The following is a 7,906-nucleotide window of genomic DNA, read 5'->3' on the forward strand; positions in this document are numbered from 1 at the left end:
CCGCAAAATCTGCAGTTTTTTTTTGCAAATTTTCGAGTTTTGTCAGGATAAAAAAAAAAAAAATTTTTTTAAAAACATTAAAAAAAAAGACGATATTTTTCCCCTTTTAAATTGATAGCTGTGTAGAACGGAAAGATAATTAATCAAAATAATAAGTTCTTTTACTAACTCATTTTCTTCCTTTTTAACAGGCGCTGATATGACCTTAATTTGTTGCAAGCGCCGTGAAACCCTTAAAACAAAAAAAATACCTTTCTCTTGCATGAACAAATTTATGGTTTTTTTAGGAAATTAATCGCAATTGTTTGCAAATGTTTTGCGTCAGGGGAACTTTCATCACTGAAATCGGCGGAAGTAACATAATTTTAAGAATCTGCATCTGCTGTATTTTTTCGAAGAAGATGATTGGCCTACTGGTCAGACGTGCAACCACAATACAAAATGGCAATGGTAAGCACATCTGCCCCGGGAATCAGGGCTAAGGTTCGATCCCCAGTCGAGGATACTGATTATTGGGATGTTTTTTGCTTTTTGTTTGGGTTTTTTTCGTGTAATTTTTCTTCTTAGCTTTGCCTGGCACTTTCATACACACTTGTTCAGGTCTTTATCTATCGTTTTTTGGTAAAAGTAAACGATGAAAGAAAAATGAAAGTGAATCATTCTTACGGCCCGCAAAGGTGAAACCAAATGTGGCATGAAGGAAGTCCCCTTTTCCGGCAAGAGTCCAACGCCATGTACAGCAAGAGGGTTACAAAAGCCAAAACAAGTCCGATTAGGCCCAAGCATTCCATCGCTTGGATGGCACGGTGGTAGTCTGCGGGAAAAAATATGAAGACAATATTGTTGTGTGTGTTAATGTCTTTTTAAAAACTTGAACTTTTATATAGCGTAATATCCCCTAAAATGAACTCAAAGCGATTTACAAAAGTCCCAGACCAATAGCAACACGTAACATGTAGAACGAGACATGACGTCTGTTAGGCGATATTACATTTTTTTTCCGACAGAGACAACGCTGTTAACGACAAGGTTTCTCATTTACTCACGAATAGGGTGAGATAATTTAATTTAAGAGCCTATTCCAAGGACTCAACTATGCGCCGAGCGAGGCTCGAACCCAGTACCTTCCGATCCGAAAGCGAGTGTCAAACCACAAAACCCCACAGCCGCACATAGCGATACGGTGTCTCCTCTTATAACAAAAGCAAACGATGATGATTTTGATCAGGTGGCAATACGCTATGTGATCTTGTAGTTGTGGTAAGACACAAGCCTTCGGACCTGAAGGTAGCGGGTTAAGTTCCACTCTGAGTGGCGCATAGTTGAGTCATTGATAAAAGATTTCTTGCACTCTTGTGCTTTGAAATTCGAATTGTGTTCCTATCGCGCACTCGCAAGCTCGTGCAGCGGTTGGGAACACGTCCGGAGTCCGAAATATGATTCAATAGTCCTGATGTCACGTCCGCCCAGCAACGAGCAGTTTTGGTTCTAAACAAAGAAAATCTGGACTTTTATTCTTCATGCTGGCTCGAACTTTTTCACATGTCATGTGATCAGAATGTATACAAGTCAAACATGATCAGATTTATAGTGTTTTTTCTCTCTGGATACACTTTTATGCTCGTTGGAGAAGTATTTCATAAGGGCAAGGCGGTAGATGGAGATAATGGCGTCCGCCATTGTTTCCGATTGTTTAGAACCAGTATATGCGTCATTACGAGTGAAGTAACGTCAAAAAAAAAAAATCCAAAAAAAAAGTATTAAGAATCGTCTGGTGTGCTATCATTACACTCATTATACAGCATGCTTACCGTTCAGCGCCCTGTGTTTGGCGCTTGCACACGACGTTCTATCACAAACAGTGTATTCCCAAAGGCCATTGGAGTCGCCGTCGGAACGAGGGTAAACCATCCAAGAGTTTGTAGCAAAGCCAATAATGAAGAGAATAAAGCCAAGTGCCATGCAAATGATGGCGGCTTTCAGCCAGATGGAGGCCGTTCGGAAAATTGTAGCCATTTGAACCTGAAAACAGAATAAAATTTGAAAAACAGTTAATTATTGTTAATACTGTACCAAGCATCCCTTCAATACGATGTGAAGCTTTGATATCTGAACGAAATTATGAATTTGTTTTAACTTCAATCCTTCAATCGGAGACGTGAAGCTTTGATAGCGAACGAAATTATGAATTTGTTTAACGTTCAATCCTTCAATCTGAGGTGAAGCTTTGATATCTGAACGAAATTATGAATTTGTTTTAACTTCAATCCTTCAATCGGACGTGAAGCTTTGATAGCTGAACGAAATTATGAATTTGTTTAACTCAATCCTTCAATCTGAGGTGAAGCTTTGATATCTGAAACGAAATTATGAATTTGTTTTAACTCAAACATTCAATCGGACGTGAAGCTTTGATAGTGAACGAAATTATGAATTCTTTTAACGATGTGTAAAGACATGTTTTGCCTTGGTTTGAGAGAGTGTTCCAATACAACAATGAGCCCATTGCAAATAATAATAATAATAATAATAATAAATAATAATAATATAAATAATAATAATAATAAAAATAAAATAATAATAAATTGATTTTTTTTATACCAATATCGGGAATTACTTATAGATAAACGAAGTGACGTCACTAAGTCTTTGTTAATGTTTTGTTTTTGTTTTTTGCCATCCATGTTTATGAGTAATTCTCACTAAATTGTATGACCCAGGCTATAAAAGTTCATGGTTACACATAGTTTTGTGTATCGCTCCGTTTACTTCCGGATGGCAATGTGTGAGCTTCTAGTCAAGCACAGTGCGTGGGGCAATTGGATCGAATGTGCCAGGCACCATCCATTTTTTTTTAAATTCATTAACAGCATAATTAATTAAAAATAAAACTGAGAAATTTTAATTCCTATTGTCTTTCGCCAACTCGCCAACAACATACTGCCTTTTTAGTCTCCACTCTATTCAAGATTCCGAATCACGCACTGCGCCGACTCGTGTGTTGGTGACATCACTGCGCGATTTAGTGACGGAATCAACACCGTGGTGCAAAGCAATCCAAGCTCCAGTTAATGCTCTATCCTTTAGTATCGCTACAGCTGATTGAGCGAGAAACTGGGTCGAATTATACTATCTTCAAATAGCGGAAAACCCCTCGACTTGTGCCAGGACTGAGAGCTCCACCGTGGACTGGGGGGGGGGGGGGTGGTCAATGTTACACCATTTACGTCATAATTAGGGTAACTTCGGCCATCCAAAATATTACATTAACTGTCAAAAAACACTGATCATTGTCAAGTTTATTTGTAAGCAGCAAAGAAAAACAACATAAAACTTTAAAATATGACATATCAAAATCCCCCCACCTCTTTTTCACGATTATTGAATAAAGTAATTCTTGCAACGAAGCATTGGTGGACGAATTTACCAACATTTTCTTGCTTGTAGTGCCGAGGTTGATGGTTACGTGTGTATGAGTGTTTATTTGTGTGTGTGGTTGTGTGTGTGTGGTGTATTTGTGTCAGTCAGAGAAAGAAACCGAAGACTGTCAACAGTTATATTTGGTGTGTTTTTAGATTTCTTAAGTACTTAAGTGGAGTGATTTTTTCTTTGTGATGCTTTAAGATTTGAATCTACATTTTCCTTGTGCAACCATTAATCGTATTCCACTGATTCCATTATTTGAGATATACTTTGGAAGTTTTTGTTTTGTTAAACAATGAATTGCAATGAATCAAGTTGACTCTTTACTTCACCGACCGTTGGAGATTGACACTAGATGACATATTAGAAATAAAAGAATAGTTCCTCACCAACCAACTGATTTTGAATTAACACAGGTGTGGAAATCTCGAAAACGCTCTTTTTCAGTGACATGGTATGACAGACATGAATGGCTCACAGTTAGTTTAAAAAAAAACAAACGTTTCTTTTGTTTTTATTGTCTACTTTTTACAGATACAACAAACACTGACAAATCATATAGTGACCTAACCACTTCCATCGTATTTCTTGACCTCCTGAACGTTGTTTTAGCACCCTTAAAGAGTGAAAAATTTCTTGCAAAATTCAATGACACAGGAGCGGTTAAATTCGTTAATGATTTTGTCAATTCACAAAGCTGAAATAGATGCGATTCCAGATTTCAATAAACAAATTATAAAAAGATTGCAGAGATGAAACATCGCCGTGCAGATTTTCTTTACAAGTACTAAACTCTTTTGATTTACATTTATCACATATTGATTGCATTATCAACCAAATCCAATCCTTTAAATGGTGGACAAAGAATAATTCACAAAGACCTTTTTCAACACGGACTTGTATCTCAGTGTTGTGGCTTGTTTTTCATGAATTATGTGTTTTTGTGAGTTTTGTACACTCGTAGAAACCATCGACCCTCCCCCCACCCTTCCAAAAAAGAGAGTTTTTAACATGTGCTCTCTCCTCTTAATCGTGTTCACTGTTTTACAATTTTTTTTTCTTCTCTAATCATGACACCACCATATGCCGTCAATACGCCACGCTGCTGGCCAAGCACATACTATCTATATATATGTATTGACCAGAGAGCCGGAAGTCTGAGTTTATGAGGTCTTACCTTGAGATCGACGTGCATTTATTTGCAGGTCTGATAACCCAATTCCTTATGGGTTTCATTGTTGTAATGGAAATCTCAAAAACCAAAAAAAAAAAAAAAAAAAAACGATGCAAGATATTTTCCATTACAATAATGTTAAACCCTATAATTGGATTCAATAGTCTGATGCCATGTCGCCCAGCAACGGCGGCCATCGTGGTTCTAAACAAAGAAAATATTTACTTTTTTATTCTTCATGCTGGCTAGAACTTTTTCATTTTTTCTTGTGATCAGAATGTGTAAAAGTCAAAACATGATCAGATTTATAATGGTTTTTTTTCCTCTGGATACGCTTTTATGCTCGTCGGCGAATATTTCATAAGGGCGTCCGCCATTGTTCCGGTAGTTTAGAGCCAGTTACTAAGTAACCATGCGTCATTACGGGGGAAGTGACGTTACGACTGTTGACGCGTATTGGATTCGGATATCAGACCTGCATATATATGTACACGTCAATTCCCAGCCTTTCATCACTTGAAATTATGACTCAATTTTCAACACAATTGGATTCAGTAGTCTGATATCACGCGGCCATCTTGGTTCTAAACAAAGAAAATCATTACTTTTATTCTTCATGCTGGCTAGAACTTTTCATATGTCTTGTGATCAGAATGTGTAAAAGTCAAAACATCAAATTTATGGGTTTTTTCCTCTGGATACGCTTTTATGGTCGCCGGGGAAATATTTCATACGGGCGTCCGCCATTGTTCCGATAGTTTAGAGCCAGTGTTACTAAGTTACCACGCGTCATTAGGAAGGAAGTGACGTTACGACGTTGAAGACTATTGACAATAGACAATTAGATAACCACGCCTCTCGGACAGTCTTCATTAGGTAAACAATGGCAGTGGTTGGTAAACAAGCAAACTACACAGGTTTTAACCATCGATGGTATATGTCTTAGTAAATAAATACCCACTGTTCTATAATAGAATGCAGATGACGTCACTCAGGCCTTTGTTATTGTTTTTGCCATCCGCGTTTGTGAGTTGCTCTCACTAAACTGTAATTAACGAGACTATAAAAGTTCATGGTTACACAGAGTTTGTGTGTTGGTCCGTTTATACTTCCGGATGGCAATGTTGTGAACTCATTGGCCAAGCGCATTCTATCTATAGATAGTTCGAAGATGACGTCACTCATGTCTTTGTTATTGTTTTTTGCCATCCGCGTTCATGAATACTTCTCACTAAACTGTATTAAATAAACTTCAAGGTTAAACACAGTTTTGTGTGTTGGCCAGTTTTACTTCCGGATGGCAATGTTGTGAACTTCTTAGCCAAGTGCATACTACCTATAACCCACTGATTATTATAACCAACACAGAAAACTATGCATAAACTTAAACGTTTATAATATGATCGAGAAAATCGTATGATAACTAGTCACCCCATCTGCCGTACAAACAACAACAATGATCAGAGAGAGGTCCATATCATTCACGTTCTTGTTTATAAACAACCAAGTTTTTGTTCGACCACGTGTGAAGGTGTATCACAAATTCCATGTTTTGATTGGTCAAAAATCTACTGGTTAATAATAAAAATTAAATCTAGACCAAAAAAAAAATAATTCATCGTACAGTTAACATTTGGAATTTCATTTGGCACTCACAAAAAAAAAAAAATCCCCCAAAAACCGCTGGTTCTATTGACCAATAGATGGTTCGAGAGTTACTTAACATAAACCAATCAGAATATCCCCAATCATTTAGCCTGTTCTGTCCCCGTGACAATAATTTAACCTCCAATCAACTTGCAAACAGTCCTCAATTGGATTCAATAGTCGTACAGTCACTTCCTTCCTAATGACGTATGGTAACTTAGTAACACTGGCTCTAAACTATCGGAACAATGGCGGACGCCGTATGAAATATTTCTCCGGCGAGCTTAAAAGCGTACCCAGAGGAAAAAAACCCCATCAATTTGATAATTTTTGACTTTTACACATTCTGATCACAAGGCATATGAAAAGGGAATGAAAGTTCTCGCCAGCATGAAGAATAAAAAGTAAAGATTTTCTTGTTTAGAACCAAGATTGGCCGCCGTTGCCGGGCGCGTGACATCAGACTACTGAATCCAATTCCACGGTCCATAGCTACCCTTTGTATCTGAATCGGAATCTTCCTGTAATGTCCACATTCACTCATGAAGATTTTGATATGAACAATAACATTAAGGTGAAAAATCAGCAATGATTAAAATTAAAATTGAGCTTTATATAGCGTAATATCCACTAAATGTGCTCAAAGCGCTTTACAGGGGGTCCCTGGTCAACAGCAACATTTAACATGTAGGACGGGACATGACGCCTGTTAGGCGATATTACAATTTTTCGGACAAAGACAACGCTGTTAACGGCCAAGTACTCATTTTAACACCTGAGTACGGTGAGAGAAGTGAGTAAAGAACCTTTCCAAGGACTCACCTATGCGCCGAGCGCGAGGCTCGAACCCAGGACCTTCCGATCCGAAAGCGAGTGTCATACCACTAGACCACATAGCCGCACTAGATTCTCTGTAAATAAATCTAAAGTGGATGCAAATCTAACTTTCCACGGTTCTTTGGTGGTTCTGTGGTAAAAATGAGAAAGTTTTCTGAGGTCTTTGGTGGGTGTCAGGAGGATGAAACTGTCCATGTGGAAGTCCTGGATGTTCATGTCGGTGTTTGGAGATCAGGATTTGAAATCGCCACCAGATTGGGTTTTTAAAAAATCTTATACAGCATGGTCCAAGTGTGGAGTGACTTCCATTCAAGTTAATCAATCATGTTGCTCACATTTGATGTTTCTCATATATTCCCGTAACAAAACGAATGGTTCGTCTCTGTACTGCCTCCAATTTATCAACAAGGTGTATGTGTGTGAGTCCCAAACAGTGCATGTGTATTCAATTTGTGGTCGAACTAAAATGACTTGTAAGCTAATAATTTAGGCTTGTTGATTTAATCTTTTAGTAGGCCTACATGCCAAATAAAAAGATTGTTTAGGCCCGCATGTTAATGAGTACCTATCATAATATTTTGACACATCGATCTCAACACAAGACAACACTATGCATTCTTTCTATTTCAAGTTAAAATTGAGAGTGATGTTCAGGCTCAATCTGTGGGGTGTTGGCTTCGGGTGATAGGCAAGTACCCTTCATTCACGGTCATTGGTTGAGATCAGGGGCAAAATATATTTTATTCAAAACTTACGAGTCCAAAATATACCACTTAAATAAAAAATTTTTTAAAAAAAACATAACGACGTATAAATTTTTAAATT

The 7,906-nt window shown here is 37.7% G+C and overlaps 1 pseudogene; it reads right to left on the reverse strand.

The window, feature by feature from the left end:
- Positions 1–666: 666 nt before the first annotated feature.
- Positions 667–2,016, reverse strand: LOC144961527 (uncharacterized; annotated as a pseudogene).
- Between the last annotated feature and the right edge of the window lie 5,890 nt (positions 2,017–7,906).

The sequence above is a fragment of the Berghia stephanieae genome, unplaced genomic scaffold (genome assembly GCF_034508935.2).
Source record: "Berghia stephanieae isolate SIO BIC M18660-M18661 unplaced genomic scaffold, UCSD_Bste_1.3 scaffold2866, whole genome shotgun sequence".
NCBI lineage: Eukaryota > Metazoa > Mollusca > Gastropoda > Nudibranchia > Aeolidiidae > Berghia > Berghia stephanieae.